Source organism: Pristiophorus japonicus, chromosome 19, assembly GCF_044704955.1.
Source record: "Pristiophorus japonicus isolate sPriJap1 chromosome 19, sPriJap1.hap1, whole genome shotgun sequence".
Classification (NCBI taxonomy): domain Eukaryota; kingdom Metazoa; phylum Chordata; class Chondrichthyes; family Pristiophoridae; genus Pristiophorus; species Pristiophorus japonicus.
This window is the reverse complement of record NC_091995.1, coordinates 48,302,710-48,320,860: the sequence shown is the minus strand read 5'-3', so window position 1 is coordinate 48,320,860 and position 18,151 is coordinate 48,302,710. Positions and strand designations below refer to the sequence as shown.

At 41.7% G+C, this 18,151-nt stretch overlaps 27 non-coding genes across 27 annotated transcripts; all 27 read right to left on the bottom strand.

The window, feature by feature from the left end:
• Positions 1–240: 240 nt before the first annotated feature.
• On the bottom strand, positions 241–312 carry trnae-uuc (transfer RNA glutamic acid (anticodon UUC)). The gene has a single exon. It is a non-coding gene; the product is annotated as a tRNA-Glu (tRNA).
• A 599-nt stretch (positions 313–911) lies between these two features.
• On the bottom strand, positions 912–983 carry trnag-ucc (transfer RNA glycine (anticodon UCC)). Its single transcript has one exon. It is a non-coding gene; the product is annotated as a tRNA-Gly (tRNA).
• Positions 984–1,571: 588 nt separating this feature from the next.
• On the bottom strand, positions 1,572–1,643 carry trnae-uuc (transfer RNA glutamic acid (anticodon UUC)). The gene has a single exon. It is a non-coding gene; the product is annotated as a tRNA-Glu (tRNA).
• Positions 1,644–2,242: 599 nt separating this feature from the next.
• On the bottom strand, positions 2,243–2,314 carry trnag-ucc (transfer RNA glycine (anticodon UCC)). Its single transcript has one exon. It is a non-coding gene; the product is annotated as a tRNA-Gly (tRNA).
• A 588-nt stretch (positions 2,315–2,902) lies between these two features.
• Positions 2,903–2,974, bottom strand: trnae-uuc (transfer RNA glutamic acid (anticodon UUC)). Its single transcript has one exon. It is a non-coding gene; the product is annotated as a tRNA-Glu (tRNA).
• Positions 2,975–3,573: 599 nt separating this feature from the next.
• On the bottom strand, positions 3,574–3,645 carry trnag-ucc (transfer RNA glycine (anticodon UCC)). The gene has a single exon. It is a non-coding gene; the product is annotated as a tRNA-Gly (tRNA).
• Positions 3,646–4,233: 588 nt separating this feature from the next.
• On the bottom strand, positions 4,234–4,305 carry trnae-uuc (transfer RNA glutamic acid (anticodon UUC)). Its single transcript has one exon. It is a non-coding gene; the product is annotated as a tRNA-Glu (tRNA).
• A 599-nt stretch (positions 4,306–4,904) lies between these two features.
• On the bottom strand, positions 4,905–4,976 carry trnag-ucc (transfer RNA glycine (anticodon UCC)). The gene has a single exon. It is a non-coding gene; the product is annotated as a tRNA-Gly (tRNA).
• A 588-nt stretch (positions 4,977–5,564) lies between these two features.
• Positions 5,565–5,636, bottom strand: trnae-uuc (transfer RNA glutamic acid (anticodon UUC)). The gene has a single exon. It is a non-coding gene; the product is annotated as a tRNA-Glu (tRNA).
• Positions 5,637–6,235: 599 nt separating this feature from the next.
• Positions 6,236–6,307, bottom strand: trnag-ucc (transfer RNA glycine (anticodon UCC)). The gene has a single exon. It is a non-coding gene; the product is annotated as a tRNA-Gly (tRNA).
• Positions 6,308–6,895: 588 nt separating this feature from the next.
• trnag-ucc (transfer RNA glycine (anticodon UCC)) lies at positions 6,896–6,967 on the bottom strand. The gene has a single exon. It is a non-coding gene; the product is annotated as a tRNA-Gly (tRNA).
• A 588-nt stretch (positions 6,968–7,555) lies between these two features.
• trnae-uuc (transfer RNA glutamic acid (anticodon UUC)) lies at positions 7,556–7,627 on the bottom strand. The gene has a single exon. It is a non-coding gene; the product is annotated as a tRNA-Glu (tRNA).
• A 599-nt stretch (positions 7,628–8,226) lies between these two features.
• On the bottom strand, positions 8,227–8,298 carry trnag-ucc (transfer RNA glycine (anticodon UCC)). The gene has a single exon. It is a non-coding gene; the product is annotated as a tRNA-Gly (tRNA).
• A 588-nt stretch (positions 8,299–8,886) lies between these two features.
• trnae-uuc (transfer RNA glutamic acid (anticodon UUC)) lies at positions 8,887–8,958 on the bottom strand. Its single transcript has one exon. It is a non-coding gene; the product is annotated as a tRNA-Glu (tRNA).
• A 599-nt stretch (positions 8,959–9,557) lies between these two features.
• trnag-ucc (transfer RNA glycine (anticodon UCC)) lies at positions 9,558–9,629 on the bottom strand. The gene has a single exon. It is a non-coding gene; the product is annotated as a tRNA-Gly (tRNA).
• A 588-nt stretch (positions 9,630–10,217) lies between these two features.
• trnae-uuc (transfer RNA glutamic acid (anticodon UUC)) lies at positions 10,218–10,289 on the bottom strand. Its single transcript has one exon. It is a non-coding gene; the product is annotated as a tRNA-Glu (tRNA).
• A 590-nt stretch (positions 10,290–10,879) lies between these two features.
• Positions 10,880–10,951, bottom strand: trnag-ucc (transfer RNA glycine (anticodon UCC)). The gene has a single exon. It is a non-coding gene; the product is annotated as a tRNA-Gly (tRNA).
• A 588-nt stretch (positions 10,952–11,539) lies between these two features.
• Positions 11,540–11,611, bottom strand: trnae-uuc (transfer RNA glutamic acid (anticodon UUC)). Its single transcript has one exon. It is a non-coding gene; the product is annotated as a tRNA-Glu (tRNA).
• Positions 11,612–12,210: 599 nt separating this feature from the next.
• Positions 12,211–12,282, bottom strand: trnag-ucc (transfer RNA glycine (anticodon UCC)). Its single transcript has one exon. It is a non-coding gene; the product is annotated as a tRNA-Gly (tRNA).
• A 588-nt stretch (positions 12,283–12,870) lies between these two features.
• Positions 12,871–12,942, bottom strand: trnae-uuc (transfer RNA glutamic acid (anticodon UUC)). Its single transcript has one exon. It is a non-coding gene; the product is annotated as a tRNA-Glu (tRNA).
• Positions 12,943–13,541: 599 nt separating this feature from the next.
• On the bottom strand, positions 13,542–13,613 carry trnag-ucc (transfer RNA glycine (anticodon UCC)). Its single transcript has one exon. It is a non-coding gene; the product is annotated as a tRNA-Gly (tRNA).
• A 587-nt stretch (positions 13,614–14,200) lies between these two features.
• On the bottom strand, positions 14,201–14,273 carry trnae-uuc (transfer RNA glutamic acid (anticodon UUC)). The gene has a single exon. It is a non-coding gene; the product is annotated as a tRNA-Glu (tRNA).
• A 587-nt stretch (positions 14,274–14,860) lies between these two features.
• Positions 14,861–14,932, bottom strand: trnae-uuc (transfer RNA glutamic acid (anticodon UUC)). The gene has a single exon. It is a non-coding gene; the product is annotated as a tRNA-Glu (tRNA).
• Positions 14,933–15,531: 599 nt separating this feature from the next.
• trnag-ucc (transfer RNA glycine (anticodon UCC)) lies at positions 15,532–15,603 on the bottom strand. Its single transcript has one exon. It is a non-coding gene; the product is annotated as a tRNA-Gly (tRNA).
• A 588-nt stretch (positions 15,604–16,191) lies between these two features.
• Positions 16,192–16,263, bottom strand: trnae-uuc (transfer RNA glutamic acid (anticodon UUC)). Its single transcript has one exon. It is a non-coding gene; the product is annotated as a tRNA-Glu (tRNA).
• Positions 16,264–16,862: 599 nt separating this feature from the next.
• trnag-ucc (transfer RNA glycine (anticodon UCC)) lies at positions 16,863–16,934 on the bottom strand. The gene has a single exon. It is a non-coding gene; the product is annotated as a tRNA-Gly (tRNA).
• A 588-nt stretch (positions 16,935–17,522) lies between these two features.
• On the bottom strand, positions 17,523–17,594 carry trnae-uuc (transfer RNA glutamic acid (anticodon UUC)). The gene has a single exon. It is a non-coding gene; the product is annotated as a tRNA-Glu (tRNA).
• Positions 17,595–18,151: the final 557 nt, after the last annotated feature.

Here is an 18,151-nt window from a genome sequence, read left to right as displayed (position 1 = left end):
ACTTGCAGGACCTGAGCCCAGCTCCGACATTGATGTCTTTGGACACTGACAGCTCATACTACGAATTCGGGTAGCACTGTCGCCCATACATTATGACAGATTGATGACACATGGACTTTGCATTGCAAGAATTTGTACATGACCCTTTGAAAACAGGTTGCTCAACAAAATCCTTGAGATGTTGCGAAAAGAACTGCTTTCAACCAGAGGATCATTTCATCCTCAATTAAAAATGACAAATGTAATGGCTGGGAATCAAACCCAGGTCAACTGCTTGAAAGGCAACCATGCTTACCACTGCACCACCATCACACAACTGAAAAGCAACTTTGATAAACCGCACAGTAATCCTGCAGCTTTTTCTGAAGCAGTTTTTGTTCCTTCTGATGCAATTCGACAGATTTGATGAAATGTAACATCACATGTAATGCAAGATAGACAGATAAAAGAAAGCATCGAAGGAACCAGCTAAAAATTGCAATATTTTGGTGACAATAAAATGAATTCCAGATTCACACAATGTATGTCAAGTGTCAAGTGGGGATTCCTTCAACATTCTTCCCATTTTGTGTGCCTCTGCCCACTCAGGGAGCAATTCCCCAGAATTGAACTGGAAATGACTCACTTATGTTGTTGAGGAATTTGAAACATTGCTGCTTGACTTGCAGGGCCTGAGCCCAGCTCCGACATTGATGTATTTGGTGATTGACAACTCATAGTATGAATTCAGGTAGCACTGGTGCCAGCACATTATGACAGTTTGATGACACGCAGACTTTGCATTGCAAGCATTTGTGCATGACCCTTTAAAAACAGGTTGCTCAACAAAAGTCCTTGAGATGCTGCTGTGAGAACTGCTTGCAACCAGAGGCATCAGAAGTTCATTTCAACCTCAAGTAGAAATTGACAAATGTGATGGCTGGGAATCGAACCCAGGTCAACTGCTTGGAAGGCAACCATGCTTACCACTGCACCACCATCACACAACTGAAAAGCAACTTTGATAAACCGCACAGTAATCCTGCAGCTTTTTCTGAAGCCGTTTTTGTTCCTTCTGATGCAATTCGACAGATTTAATGAAATGTAACATCACATGGAATGCAAGATAGACAGATAAAAGAAAGCATCGAAGGAACCAGCTAAAGATTGCAATATTTTGGTCACAATTAAATGAATTCCAGATTCACACAATGTATGTCAAGTGTCAGCTGGGGATTCCTTCAACATTCTTCCCATCTTGTCTGCCTCTGCCCTCTCAGGGAGCAATTCCCCAGAATTTAACTGGAAATGACTCACTGATGATGTTAAAGAATTTGGAACACTGCTGCTTGACTTGCAGGACCTGAGCCCAGCTCCGACATTGATGTCTTTGGACACTGACAGCTCATACTACGAATTCGGGTAGCACTGTCGCCCATACATTATGACAGATTGATGACACATGGACTTTGCATTGCAAGAATTTGTACATGACCCTTTGAAAACAGGTTGCTCAACAAAATCCTTGAGATGTTGCGAAAAGAACTGCTTTCAACCAGAGGATCATTTCATCCTCAATTAAAAATGACAAATGTAATGGCTGGGAATCAAACCCAGGTCAACTGCTTGAAAGGCAACCATGCTTACCACTGCACCACCATCACACAACTGAAAAGCAACTTTGATAAACCGCACAGTAATCCTGCAGCTTTTTCTGAAGCAGTTTTTGTTCCTTCTGATGCAATTCGACAGATTTGATGAAATGTAACATCACATGTAATGCAAGATAGACAGATAAAAGAAAGCATCGAAGGAACCAGCTAAAAATTGCAATATTTTGGTGACAATAAAATGAATTCCAGATTCACACAATGTATGTCAAGTGTCAAGTGGGGATTCCTTCAACATTCTTCCCATTTTGTGTGCCTCTGCCCACTCAGGGAGCAATTCCCCAGAATTGAACTGGAAATGACTCACTTATGTTGTTGAGGAATTTGAAACATTGCTGCTTGACTTGCAGGGCCTGAGCCCAGCTCCGACATTGATGTATTTGGTGATTGACAACTCATAGTATGAATTCAGGTAGCACTGGTGCCAGCACATTATGACAGTTTGATGACACGCAGACTTTGCATTGCAAGCATTTGTGCATGACCCTTTAAAAACAGGTTGCTCAACAAAAATCCTTGAGATGCTGCTGTGAGAACTGCTTGCAACCAGAGGCATCAGAAGTTCATTTCAACCTCAAGTAGAAATTGACAAATGTGATGGCTGGGAATCGAACCCAGGTCAACTGCTTGGAAGGCAACCATGCTTACCACTGCACCACCATCACACAGCTGAAAAGCAACTTTGATAAACCGTACAGTAATCCTGCAGCTTTTTCTGAAGCCGTTTTTGTTCCTTCTGATGCAATTCGACAGATTTAATGAAATGTAACATCACATGGAATGCAAGATAGACAGATAAAAGAAAGCATCGAAGGAACCAGCTAAAGATTGCAATATTTTGGTCACAATTAAATGAATTCCAGATTCACACAATGTATGTCAAGTGTCAGCTGGGGATTCCTTCAACATTCTTCCCATCTTGTCTGCCTCTGCCCTCTCAGGGAGCAATTCCCCAGAATTTAACTGGAAATGACTCACTGATGTTGTTAAAGAATTTGGAACACTGCTGCTTGACTTGCAGGACCTGAGCCCAGCTCCGACATTGATGTCTTTGGACACTGACAGCTCATACTACGAATTCGGGTAGCACTGTCGCCCATACATTATGACAGATTGATGACACATGGACTTTGCATTGCAAGAATTTGTACATGACCCTTTGAAAACAGGTTGCTCAACAAAATCCTTGAGATGTTGCGAAAAGAACTGCTTTCAACCAGAGGATCATTTCATCCTCAATTAAAAATGACAAATGTAATGGCTGGGAATCAAACCCAGGTCAACTGCTTGAAAGGCAACCATGCTTACCACTGCACCACCATCACACAACTGAAAAGCAATTTTGATAAACCGCACAGTAATCCTGCAGCTTTTTCTGAAGCAGTTTTTGTTCCTTCTGATGCAATTCGACAGATTTGATGAAATGTAACATCACATGTAATGCAAGATAGACAGATAAAAGAAAGCATCGAAGGAACCAGCTAAAAATTGCAATATTTTGGTGACAATAAAATGAATTCCAGATTCACACAATGTATGTCAAGTGTCAAGTGGGGATTCCTTCAACATTCTTCCCATTTTGTGTGCCTCTGCCCACTCAGGGAGCAATTCCCCAGAATTGAACTGGAAATGACTCACTTATGTTGTTGAGGAATTTGAAACATTGCTGCTTGACTTGCAGGGCCTGAGCCCAGCTCCGACATTGATGTATTTGGTGATTGACAACTCATAGTATGAATTCAGGTAGCACTGGTGCCAGCACATTATGACAGTTTGATGACACGCAGACTTTGCATTGCAAGCATTTGTGCATGACCCTTTAAAAACAGGTTGCTCAACAAAAATCCTTGAGATGCTGCTGTGAGAACTGCTTGCAACCAGAGGCATCAGAAGTTCATTTCAACCTCAAGTAGAAATTGACAAATGTGATGGCTGGGAATCGAACCCAGGTCAACTGCTTGGAAGGCAACCATGCTTACCACTGCACCACCATCACACAGCTGAAAAGCAACTTTGATAAACCGTACAGTAATCCTGCAGCTTTTTCTGAAGCCGTTTTTGTTCCTTCTGATGCAATTCGACAGATTTAATGAAATGTAACATCACATGGAATGCAAGATAGACAGATAAAAGAAAGCATCGAAGGAACCAGCTAAAGATTGCAATATTTTGGTCACAATTAAATGAATTCCAGATTCACACAATGTATGTCAAGTGTCAGCTGGGGATTCCTTCAACATTCTTCCCATCTTGTCTGCCTCTGCCCTCTCAGGGAGCAATTCCCCAGAATTTAACTGGAAATGACTCACTGATGTTGTTAAAGAATTTGGAACACTGCTGCTTGACTTGCAGGACCTGAGCCCAGCTCCGACATTGATGTCTTTGGACACTGACAGCTCATACTACGAATTCGGGTAGCACTGTCGCCCATACATTATGACAGATTGATGACACATGGACTTTGCATTGCAAGAATTTGTACATGACCCTTTGAAAACAGGTTGCTCAACAAAATCCTTGAGATGTTGCGAAAAGAACTGCTTTCAACCAGAGGATCATTTCATCCTCAATTAAAAATGACAAATGTAATGGCTGGGAATCAAACCCAGGTCAACTGCTTGAAAGGCAACCATGCTTACCACTGCACCACCATCACACAACTGAAAAGCAACTTTGATAAACCGCACAGTAATCCTGCAGCTTTTTCTGAAGCAGTTTTTGTTCCTTCTGATGCAATTCGACAGATTTGATGAAATGTAACATCACATGTAATGCAAGATAGACAGATAAAAGAAAGCATCGAAGGAACCAGCTAAAAATTGCAATATTTTGGTGACAATAAAATGAATTCCAGATTCACACAATGTATGTCAAGTGTCAAGTGGGGATTCCTTCAACATTCTTCCCATTTTGTGTGCCTCTGCCCACTCAGGGAGCAATTCCCCAGAATTGAACTGGAAATGACTCACTTATGTTGTTGAGGAATTTGAAACATTGCTGCTTGACTTGCAGGGCCTGAGCCCAGCTCCGACATTGATGTATTTGGTGATTGACAACTCATAGTATGAATTCAGGTAGCACTGGTGCCAGCACATTATGACAGTTTGATGACACGCAGACTTTGCATTGCAAGCATTTGTGCATGACCCTTTAAAAACAGGTTGCTCAACAAAAATCCTTGAGATGCTGCTGTGAGAACTGCTTGCAACCAGAGGCATCAGAAGTTCATTTCAACCTCAAGTAGAAATTGACAAATGTGATGGCTGGGAATCGAACCCAGGTCAACTGCTTGGAAGGCAACCATGCTTACCACTGCACCACCATCACACAACTGAAAAGCAACTTTGATAAACCGCACAGTAATCCTGCAGCTTTTTCTGAAGCCGTTTTTGTTCCTTCTGATGCAATTCGACAGATTTAATGAAATGTAACATCACATGGAATGCAAGATAGACAGATAAAAGAAAGCATCGAAGGAACCAGCTAAAGATTGCAATATTTTGGTCACAATTAAATGAATTCCAGATTCACACAATGTATGTCAAGTGTCAGCTGGGGATTCCTTCAACATTCTTCCCATCTTGTCTGCCTCTGCCCTCTCAGGGAGCAATTCCCCAGAATTTAACTGGAAATGACTCACTGATGTTGTTAAAGAATTTGGAACACTGCTGCTTGACTTGCAGGACCTGAGCCCAGCTCCGACATTGATGTCTTTGGACACTGACAGCTCATACTACGAATTCGGGTAGCACTGTCGCCCATACATTATGACAGATTGATGACACATGGACTTTGCATTGCAAGAATTTGTACATGACCCTTTGAAAACAGGTTGCTCAACAAAATCCTTGAGATGTTGCTGTAAGAACTGCTTTCAACCAGAGGATCATTTCATCCTCAATTAAAAATGACAAATGTAATGGCTGGGAATCAAACCCAGGTCAACTGCTTGAAAGGCAACCATGCTTACCACTGCACCACCATCACACAACTGAAAAGCAACTTTGATAAACCGCACAGTAATCCTGCAGCTTTTTCTGAAGCAGTTTTTGTTCCTTCTGATGCAATTCGACAGATTTGATGAAATGTAACATCACATGTAATGCAAGATAGACAGATAAAAGAAAGCATCGAAGGAACCAGCTAAAAATTGCAATATTTTGGTGACAATAAAATGAATTCCAGATTCACACAATGTATGTCAAGTGTCAAGTGGGGATTCCTTCAACATTCTTCCCATTTTGTGTGCCTCTGCCCACTCAGGGAGCAATTCCCCAGAATTGAACTGGAAATGACTCACTTATGTTGTTGAGGAATTTGAAACACTGCTGCTTGACTTGCAGGGCCTGAGCCCAGCTCCGACATTGATGTCTTTGGTGATTGACAACTCCTAGTATGAATTCAGGTAGCACTGGTGCCAGCACATTATGACAGTTTGATGACACGCAGACTTTGCATTGCAAGCATTTGTGCATGACCCTTTGAAATCAGGTTGCTCAACAAAAATCCTTGAGATGCTGCTGTAAGAACTGCTTGCAACCAGAGGCATCAGAAGTTCATTTCAACCTCAAGTAGAAATTGACAAATGTGATGGCTGGGAATCGAACCCAGGTCAACTGCTTGGAAGGCAACCATGCTTACCACTGCACCACCATCACACAACTGAAAAGCAACTTTGATAAACCGCACAGTAATCCTGTAGCTTTTTCTGAAGCCGTTTTTGTTCCTTCTGATGCAATTCGACAGATTTAATGAAATGTAACATCACATGGAATGCAAGATAGACAGATAAAAGAAAGCATCGAAGGAACCAGCTAAAGATTGCAATATTTTGGTCACAATTAAATGAATTCCAGATTCACACAATGTATGTCAAGTGTCAGCTGGGGATTCCTTCAACATTCTTCCCATCTTGTCTGCCTCTGCCCTCTCAGGGAGCAATTCCCCAGAATTTAACTGGAAATGACTCACTGATGTTGTTAAAGAATTTGGAACACTGCTGCTTGACTTGCAGGACCTGAGCCCAGCTCCGACATTGATGTCTTTGGACACTGACAGCTCATACTACGAATTCGGGTAGCACTGTCGCCCATACATTATGACAGATTGATGACACATGGACTTTGCATTGCAAGAATTTGTACATGACCCTTTGAAAACAGGTTGCTCAACAAAATCCTTGAGATGTTGCTATAAGAACTGCTTTCAACCAGAGGATCATTTCATCCTCAATTAAAAATGACAAATGTAATGGCTGGGAATCGAACCCAGGTCAACTGCTTGGAAGGCAACCATGCTTACCACTGCACCACCATCACACAACTGAAAAGCAACTTTGATAAACCGCACAGTAATCCTGCAGCTTTTTCTGAAGCCGTTTTTGTTCCTTCTGATGCAATTCGACAGATTTAATGAAATGTAACATCACATGGAATGCAAGATAGACAGATAAAAGAAAGCATCGAAGGAACCAGCTAAAGATTGCAATATTTTGGTCACAATTAAATGAATTCCAGATTCACACAATGTATGTCAAGTGTCAGCTGGGGATTCCTTCAACATTCTTCCCATCTTGTCTGCCTCTGCCCTCTCAGGGAGCAATTCCCCAGAATTTAACTGGAAATGACTCACTGATGTTGTTAAAGAATTTGGAACACTGCTGCTTGACTTGCAGGACCTGAGCCCAGCTCCGACATTGATGTCTTTGGACACTGACAGCTCATACTACGAATTCGGGTAGCACTGTCGCCCATACATTATGACAGATTGATGACACATGGACTTTGCATTGCAAGAATTTGTACATGACCCTTTGAAAACAGGTTGCTCAACAAAATCCTTGAGATGTTGCGAAAAGAACTGCTTTCAACCAGAGGATCATTTCATCCTCAATTAAAAATGACAAATGTAATGGCTGGGAATCAAACCCAGGTCAACTGCTTGAAAGGCAACCATGCTTACCACTGCACCACCATCACACAACTGAAAAGCAACTTTGATAAACCGCACAGTAATCCTGCAGCTTTTTCTGAAGCAGTTTTTGTTCCTTCTGATGCAATTCGACAGATTTGATGAAATGTAACATCACATGTAATGCAAGATAGACAGATAAAAGAAAGCATCGAAGGAACCAGCTAAAAATTGCAATATTTTGGTGACAATAAAATGAATTCCAGATTCACACAATGTATGTCAAGTGTCAAGTGGGGATTCCTTCAACATTCTTCCCATTTTGTGTGCCTCTGCCCACTCAGGGAGCAATTCCCCAGAATTGAACTGGAAATGACTCACTTATGTTGTTGAGGAATTTGAAACACTGCTGCTTGACTTGCAGGGCCTGAGCCCAGCTCCGACATTGATGTCTTTGATGATTGACAACTCCTAGTATGAATTCAGGTAGCACTGGTGCCAGCACATTATGACAGTTTGATGACACGCAGACTTTGCATTGCAAGCATTTGTGCATGACCCTTTGAAATCAGGTTGCTCAACAAAAATCCTTGAGATGCTGCTGTAAGAACTGCTTGCAACCAGAGGCATCAGAAGTTCATTTCAACCTCAAGTAGAAATTGACAAATGTGATGGCTGGGAATCGAACCCAGGTCAACTGCTTGGAAGGCAACCATGCTTACCACTGCACCACCATCACACAACTGAAAAGCAACTTTGATAAACCGCACAGTAATCCTGTAGCTTTTTCTGAAGCCGTTTTTGTTCCTTCTGATGCAATTCGACAGATTTAATGAAATGTAACATCACATGGAATGCAAGATAGACAGATAAAAGAAAGCATCGAAGGAACCAGCTAAAGATTGCAATATTTTGGTCACAATTAAATGAATTCCAGATTCACACAATGTATGTCAAGTGTCAGCTGGGGATTCCTTCAACATTCTTCCCATCTTGTCTGCCTCTGCCCTCTCAGGGAGCAATTCCCCAGAATTTAACTGGAAATGACTCACTGATGTTGTTAAAGAATTTGGAACACTGCTGCTTGACTTGCAGGACCTGAGCCCAGCTCCGACATTGATGTCTTTGGACACTGACAGCTCATACTACGAATTCGGGTAGCACTGTCGCCCATACATTATGACAGATTGATGACACATGGACTTTGCATTGCAAGAATTTGTACATGACCCTTTGAAAACAGGTTGCTCAACAAAATCCTTGAGATGTTGCTATAAGAACTGCTTTCAACCAGAGGATCATTTCATCCTCAATTAAAAATGACAAATGTAATGGCTGGGAATCAAACCCAGGTCAACTGCTTGAAAGGCAACCATGCTTACCACTGCACCACCATCACACAACTGAAAAGCAACTTTGATAAACCGCACAGTAATCCTGCAGCTTTTTCTGAAGCAGTTTTTGTTCCTTCTGATGCAATTCGACAGATTTGATGAAATGTAACATCACATGTAATGCAAGATAGACAGATAAAAGAAAGCATCGAAGGAACCAGCTAAAAATTGCAATATTTTGGTGACAATAAAATGAATTCCAGATTCACACAATGTATGTCAAGTGTCAAGTGGGGATTCCTTCAACATTCTTCCCATTTTGTGTGCCTCTGCCCACTCAGGGAGCAATTCCCCAGAATTGAAGTGGAAATGACTCACTTATGTTGTTGAGGAATTTGAAACACTGCTGCTTGACTTGCAGGGCCTGAGCCCAGCTCCGACATTGATGTATTTGGTGATTGACAACTCATAGTATGAATTCAGGTAGCACTGGTGCCAGCACATTATGACAGTTTGATGACACGCAGACTTTGCATTGCAAGCATTTGTGCATGACCCTTTAAAAACAGGTTGCTCAACAAAAATCCTTGAGATGCTGCTGTAAGAACTGCTTGCAACCAGAGGCATCAGAAGTTCATTTCAACCTCAAGTAGAAATTGACAAATGTGATGGCTGGGAATCGAACCCAGGTCAACTGCTTGGAAGGCAACCATGCTTACCACTGCACCACCATCACACAACTGAAAAGCAACTTTGATAAACCGCACAGTAATCCTGCAGCTTTTTCTGAAGCCGTTTTTGTTCCTTCTGATGCAATTCGACAGATTTAATGAAATGTAACATCACATGGAATGCAAGATAGACAGATAAAAGAAAGCATCGAAGGAACCAGCTAAAGATTGCAATATTTTGGTCACAATTAAATGAATTCCAGATTCACACAATGTATGTCAAGTGTCAGCTGGGGATTCCTTCAACATTCTTCCCATCTTGTCTGCCTCTGCCCTCTCAGGGAGCAATTCCCCAGAATTTAACTGGAAATGACTCACTGATGTTGTTAAAGGATTTGGAACACTGCTGCTTGACTTGCAGGACCTGAGCCCAGCTCCGACATTGATGTCTTTGGACACTGACAGCTCATACTACGAATTCGGGTAGCACTGTCGCCCATACATTATGACAGATTGATGACACATGGACTTTGCATTGCAAGAATTTGTTCATGACCCTTTGAAAACAGGTTGCTCAACAAAATCCTTGAGATGTTGCTATAAGAACTGCTTTCAACCAGAGGATCATTTCATCCTCAATTAAAAATGACAAATGTAATGGCTGGGAATCAAACCCAGGTCAACTGCTTGAAAGGCAACCATGCTTACCACTGCACCACCATCACACAACTGAAAAGCAACTTTGATAAACCGCACAGTAATCCTGCAGCTTTTTCTGAAGCAGTTTTTGTTCCTTCTGATGCAATTCGACAGATTTGATGAAATGTAACATCACATGTAATGCAAGATAGACAGATAAAAGAAAGCATCGAAGGAACCAGCTAAAAATTGCAATATTTTGGTGACAATAAAATGAATTCCAGATTCACACAATGTATGTCAAGTGTCAAGTGGGGATTCCTTCAACATTCTTCCCATTTTGTGTGCCTCTGCCCACTCAGGGAGCAATTCCCCAGAATTGAACTGGAAATGACTCACTTATGTTGTTGAGGAATTTGAAACACTGCTGCTTGACTTGCAGGGCCTGAGCCCAGCTCCGACATTGATGTATTTGGTGATTGACAACTCATAGTATGAATTCAGGTAGCACTGGTGCCAGCACATTATGACAGTTTGATGACACGCAGACTTTGCATTGCAAGCATTTGTGCATGACCCTTTAAAAACAGGTTGCTCAACAAAAATCCTTGAGATGCTGCTGTGAGAACTGCTTGCAACCAGAAGTTCATTTCAACCTCAAGTAGAAATTGACAAATGTGATGGCTGGGAATCGAACCCAGGTCAACTGCTTGGAAGGCAACCATGCTTACCACTGCACCACCATCACACAACTGAAAAGCAACTTTGATAAACCGCACAGTAATCCTGCAGCTTTTTCTGAAGCCGTTTTTGTTCCTTCTGATGCAATTCGACAGATTTAATGAAATGTAACATCACATGGAATGCAAGATAGACAGATAAAAGAAAGCATCGAAGGAACCAGCTAAAGATTGCAATATTTTGGTCACAATTAAATGAATTCCAGATTCACACAATGTATGTCAAGTGTCAGCTGGGGATTCCTTCAACATTCTTCCCATCTTGTCTGCCTCTGCCCTCTCAGGGAGCAATTCCCCAGAATTTAACTGGAAATGACTCACTGATGTTGTTAAAGAATTTGGAACACTGCTGCTTGACTTGCAGGACCTGAGCCCAGCTCCGACATTGATGTCTTTGGACACTGACAGCTCATACTACGAATTCGGGTAGCACTGTCGCCCATACATTATGACAGATTGATGACACATGGACTTTGCATTGCAAGAATTTGTACATGACCCTTTGAAAACAGGTTGCTCAACAAAATCCTTGAGATGTTGCGAAAAGAACTGCTTTCAACCAGAGGATCATTTCATCCTCAATTAAAAATGACAAATGTAATGGCTGGGAATCAAAACCAGGTCAACTGCTTGAAAGGCAACCATGCTTACCACTGCACCACCATCACACAACTGAAAAGCAACTTTGATAAACCGCACAGTAATCCTGCAGCTTTTTCTGAAGCAGTTTTTGTTCCTTCTGATGCAATTCGACAGATTTGATGAAATGTAACATCACATGTAATGCAAGATAGACAGATAAAAGAAAGCATCGAAGGAACCAGCTAAAAATTGCAATATTTTGGTGACAATAAAATGAATTCCAGATTCACACAATGTATGTCAAGTGTCAAGTGGGGATTCCTTCAACATTCTTCCCATTTTGTGTGCCTCTGCCCACTCAGGGAGCAATTCCCCAGAATTGAACTGGAAATGTCTCACTTATGTTGTTGAGGAATTTGAAACACTGCTGCTTGACTTGCAGGGCCTGAGCCCAGCTCCGACATTGATGTATTTGGTGATTGACAACTCATAGTATGAATTCAGGTAGCACTGGTGCCAGCACATTATGACAGTTTGATGACACGCAGACTTTGCATTGCAAGCATTTGTGCATGACCCTTTAAAAACAGGTTGCTCAACAAAAATCCTTGAGATGCTGCTGTGAGAACTGCTTGCAACCAGAGGCATCAGAAGTTCATTTCAACCTCAAGTAGAAATTGACAAATGTGATGGCTGGGAATCGAACCCAGGTCAACTGCTTGGAAGGCAACCATGCTTACCACTGCACCACCATCACACAACTGAAAAGCAACTTTGATAAACCGCACAGTAATCCTGCAGCTTTTTCTGAAGCCGTTTTTGTTCCTTCTGATGCAATTCGACAGATTTAATGAAATGTAACATCACATGGAATGCAAGATAGACAGATAAAAGAAAGCATCGAAGGAACCAGCTAAAGATTGCAATATTTTGGTCACAATTAAATGAATTCCAGATTCACACAATGTATGTCAAGTGTCAGCTGGGGATTCCTTCAACATTCTTCCCATCTTGTCTGCCTCTGCCCTCTCAGGGAGCAATTCCCCAGAATTTAACTGGAAATGACTCACTGATGTTGTTAAAGAATTTGGAACACTGCTGCTTGACTTGCAGGACCTGAGCCCAGCTCCGACATTGATGTCTTTGGACACTGACAGCTCATACTACGAATTCGGGTAGCACTGTCGCCCATACATTATGATAGATTGATGACACATGGACTTTGCATTGCAAGAATTTGTACATGACCCTTTGAAAACAGGTTGCTCAACAAAATCCTTGAGATGTTGCGAAAAGAACTGCTTTCAACCAGAGGATCATTTCATCCTCAATTAAAAATGACAAATGTAATGGCTGGGAATCAAACCCAGGTCAACTGCTTGAAAGGCAACCATGCTTACCACTGCACCACCATCACACAACTGAAAAGCAACTTTGATAAACCGCACAGTAATCCTGCAGCTTTTTCTGAAGCAGTTTTTGTTCCTTCTGATGCAATTCGACAGATTTGATGAAATGTAACATCACATGTAATGCAAGATAGACAGATAAAAGAAAGCATCGAAGGAACCAGCTAAAAATTGCAATATTTTGGTGACAATAAAATGAATTCCAGATTCACACAATGTATGTCAAGTGTCAAGTGGGGATTCCTTCAACATTCTTCCCATTTTGTGTGCCTCTGCCCACTCAGGGAGCAATTCCCCAGAATTGAACTGGAAATGACTCACTTATGTTGTTGAGGAATTTGAAACACTGCTGCTTGACTTGCAGGGCCTGAGCCCAGCTCCGACATTGATGTATTTGGTGATTGACAACTCATAGTATGAATTCAGGTAGCACTGGTGCCAGCACATTATGACAGTTTGATGACACGCAGACTTTGCATTGCAAGCATTTGTGCATGACCCTTTAAAAACAGGTTGCTCAACAAAAATCCTTGAGATGCTGCTGTGAGAACTGCTTGCAACCAGAGGCATCAGAAGTTCATTTCAACCTCAAGTAGAAATTGACAAATGTGATGGCTGGGAATCGAACCCAGGTCAACTGCTTGGAAGGCAACCATGCTTACCACTGCACCACCATCACACAACTGAAAAGCAACTTTGATAAACCGCACAGTAATCCTGTAGCTTTTTCTGAAGCCGTTTTTGTTCCTTCTGATGCAATTCGACAGATTTAATGAAATGTAACATCACATGGAATGCAAGATAGACAGATAAAAGAAAGCATCGAAGGAACCAGCTAAAGATTGCAATATTTTGGTCACAATTAAATGAATTCCAGATTCACACAATGTAAGTCAAGTGTCAGCTGGGGATTCCTTCAACATTCTTCCCATCTTGTCTGCCTCTGCCCTCTCAGGGAGCAATTCCCCAGATTTTAACTGGAAATGACTCACTGATGTTGTTAAAGAATTTGGAACACTGCTGCTTGACTTGCAGGACCTGAGCCCAGCTCCGACATTGATGTCTTTGGACACTGACAGCTCATACTACGAATTCGGGTAGCACTGTCGCCCATACATTATGACAGATTGATGACACATGGACTTTGCATTGCAAGAATTTGTACATGACCCTTTGAAAACAGGTTGCTCAACAAAATCCTTGAGATGTTGCTATAAGAACTGCTTTCAACCAGAGGATCATTTCATCCTCAATTAAAAATGACAAATGTAAGGCTGGGAATCAAACCCAGGTCAATTGCTTGAAAGGCAACCATGCTTACCACTGCACCACCATCACACAACTGAAAAGCAACTTTGATAAACCGCACAGTAATCCTGCAGCTTTTTCTGAAGCCGTTTTTGTTCCTTCTGATGCAATTCGACAGATTTAATGAAATGTAACATCACATGTAATGCAAGATAGACAGATAAAAGAAAGCATCGAAGGAACCAGCTAAAGATTGCAATATTTTGGTCACAATTAAATGAATTCCAGATTCACACAATGTATGTCAAGTGTCAGCTGGGGATTCCTTCAACATTCTTCCCATCTTGTCTGCCTCTGCCCTCTCAGGGAGCAATTCCCCAGAATTTAACTGGAAATGACTCACTGATGTTGTTAAAGAATTTGGAACACTGCTGCTTGACTTGCAGGACCTGAGCCCAGCTCCGACATTGATGTCTTTGGACACTGACAGCTCATACTACGAATTCGGGTAGCACTGTCGCCCATACATTATGACAGATTGATGACACATGGACTTTGCATTGCAAGAATTTGTACATGACCCTTTGAAAACAGGTTGCTCAACAAAATCCTTGAGATGTTGCTGTAAGAACTACTTTCAACCAGAGGATCATTTCATCCTCAATTAAAAATGACAAATGTAATGGCTGGGAATCAAACCCAGGTCAACTGCTTGAAAGGCAACCATGCTTACCACTGCACCACCATCACACAACTGAAAAGCAACTTTGATAAACCGCACAGTAATCCTGCAGCTTTTTCTGAAGCCGTTTTTGTTCCTTCTGATGCAATTCGACAGATTTGATTAAATGTAACATCACATGTAATGCAAGATAGACAGATAAAAGAAAGCATCGAAGGAACCAGCTAAAAATTGCAATATTTTGGTGACAATAAAATGAATTCCAGATTCACACAATGTATGTCAAGTGTCAAGTGGGGATTCCTTCAACATTCTTCCCATTTTGTGTGCCTCTGCCCACTCAGGGAGCAATTCCCCAGAATTGAACTGGAAATGACTCACTTATGTTGTTGAGGAATTTGAAACACTGCTGCTTGACTTGCAGGGCCTGAGCCCAGCTCCGACATTGATGTATTTGGTGATTGACAACTCATAGTATGAATTCAGGTAGCACTGGTGCCAGCACATTATGACAGTTTGATGACACGCAGACTTTGCATTGCAAGCATTTGTGCATGACCCTTTAAAAACAGGTTGCTCAACAAAAATCCTTGAGATGCTGCTGTGAGAACTGCTTGCAACCAGAGGCATCAGAAGTTCATTTCAACCTCAAGTAGAAATTGACAAATGTGATGGCTGGGAATCGAACCCAGGTCAACTGCTTGGAAGGCAACCATGCTTACCACTGCACCACCATCACACAACTGAAAAGCAACTTTGATAAACCGCACAGTAATCCTGCAGCTTTTTCTGAAGCCGTTTTTGTTCCTTCTGATGCAATTCGACAGATTTAATGAAATGTAACATCACATGGAATGCAAGATAGACAGATAAAAGAAAGCATCGAAGGAACCAGCTAAAGATTGCAATATTTTGGTCACAATTAAATGAATTCCAGATTCACACAATGTATGTCAAGTGTCAGCTGGGGATTCCTTCAACATTCTTCCCATCTTGTCTGCCTCTGCCCTCTCAGGGAGCAATTCCCCAGAATTTAACTGGAAATGACTCACTGATGTTGTTAAAGAATTTGGAACACTGCTGCTTGACTTGCAGGACCTGAGCCCAGCTCCGACATTGATGTCTTTGGACACTGACAGCTCATACTACGAATTCGGGTAGCACTGTCGCCCATACATTATGATAGATTGATGACACATGGACTTTGCATTGCAAGAATTTGTACATGACCCTTTGAAAACAGGTTGCTCAACAAAATCCTTGAGATGTTGCGAAAAGAACTGCTTTCAACCAGAGGATCATTTCATCCTCAATTAAAAATGACAAATGTAATGGCTGGGAATCAAACCCAGGTCAACTGCTTGAAAGGCAACCATGCTTACCACTGCACCACCATCACACAACTGAAAAGCAACTTTGATAAACCGCACAGTAATCCTGCAGCTTTTTCTGAAGCAGTTTTTGTTCCTTCTGATGCAATTCGACAGATTTGATGAAATGTAACATCACATGTAATGCAAGATAGACAGATAAAAGAAAGCATCGAAGGAACCAGCTAAAAATTGCAATATTTTGGTGACAATAAAATGAATTCCAGATTCACACAATGTATGTCAAGTGTCAAGTGGGGATTCCTTCAACATTCTTCCCATTTTGTGTGCCTCTGCCCACTCAGGGAGCAATTCCCCAGAATTGAACTGGAAATGACTCACTTATGTTGTTGAGGAATTTGAAACACTGCTGCTTGACTTGCAGGGCCTGAGCCCAGCTCCGACATTGATGTATTTGGTGATTGACAACTCATAGTATGAATTCAGGTAGCACTGGTGCCAGCACATTATGACAGTTTGATGACACGCAGACTTTGCATTGCAAGCATTTGTGCATGACCCTTTAAAAACAGGTTGCTCAACAAAAATCCTTGAGATGCTGCTGTGAGAACTGCTTGCAACCAGAGGCATCAGAAGTTCATTTCAACCTCAAGTAGAAATTGACAAATGTGATGGCTGGGAATCGAACCCAGGTCAACTGCTTGGAAGGCAACCATGCTTACCACTGCACCACCATCACACAACTGAAAAGCAACTTTGATAAACCGCACAGTAATCCTGTAGCTTTTTCTGAAGCCGTTTTTGTTCCTTCTGATGCAATTCGACAGATTTAATGAAATGTAACATCACATGGAATGCAAGATAGACAGATAAAAGAAAGCATCGAAGGAACCAGCTAAAGATTGCAATATTTTGGTCACAATTAAATGAATTCCAGATTCACACAATGTATGTCAAGTGTCAGCTGGGGATTCCTTCAACATTCTTCCCATCTTGTCTGCCTCTGCCCTCTCAGGGAGCAATTCCCCAGAATTTAACTGGAAATGACTCACTGATGTTGTTAAAGAATTTGGAACACTGCTGCTTGACTTGCAGGACCTGAGCCCAGCTCCGACATTGATGTCTTTGGACACTGACAGCTCATACTACGAATTCGGGTAGCACTGTCGCCCATACATTATGACAGATTGATGACACATGGACTTTGCATTGCAAGAATTTGTACATGACCCTTTGAAAACAGGTTGCTCAACAAAATCCTTGAGATGTTGCTATTAGAACTGCTTTCAACCAGAGGATCATTTCATCCTCAATTAAAAATGACAAATGTAATGGCTGGGAATCAAACCCAGGTCAACTGCTTGAAAGGCAACCATGCTTACCACTGCACCACCATCACACAACAGAAAAGCAACTTTGATAAACCGCACAGTAATCCTGCAGCTTTTTCTGAAGCAGTTTTTGTTCCTTCTGATGCAATTCGACAGATTTGATGAAATGTAACATCACATGTAATGCAAGATAGACAGATAAAAGAAAGCATCGAAGGAACCAGCTAAAAATTGCAATATTTTGGTGACAATAAAATGAATTCCAGATTCACACAATGTATGTCAAGTGTCAAGTGGGGATTCCTTCAACATTCTTCCCATTTTGTGTGCCTCTGCCCACTCAGGGAGCAATTCCCCAGAATTGAACTGGAAATGACTCACTTATGTTGTTGAGGAATTTGAAACACTGCTGCTTGACTTGCAGGGCCTGAGCCCAGCTCCGACATTGATGTATTTGGTGATTGACAACTCATAGTATGAATTCAGGTAGCACTGGTGCCAGCACATTATGACAGTTTGATGACACGCAGACTTTGCATTGCAAGCATTTGTGCATGACCCTTTAAAAACAGGTTGCTCAACAAAAATCCTTGAGATGCTGCTGTAAGAACTGCTTGCAACCAGA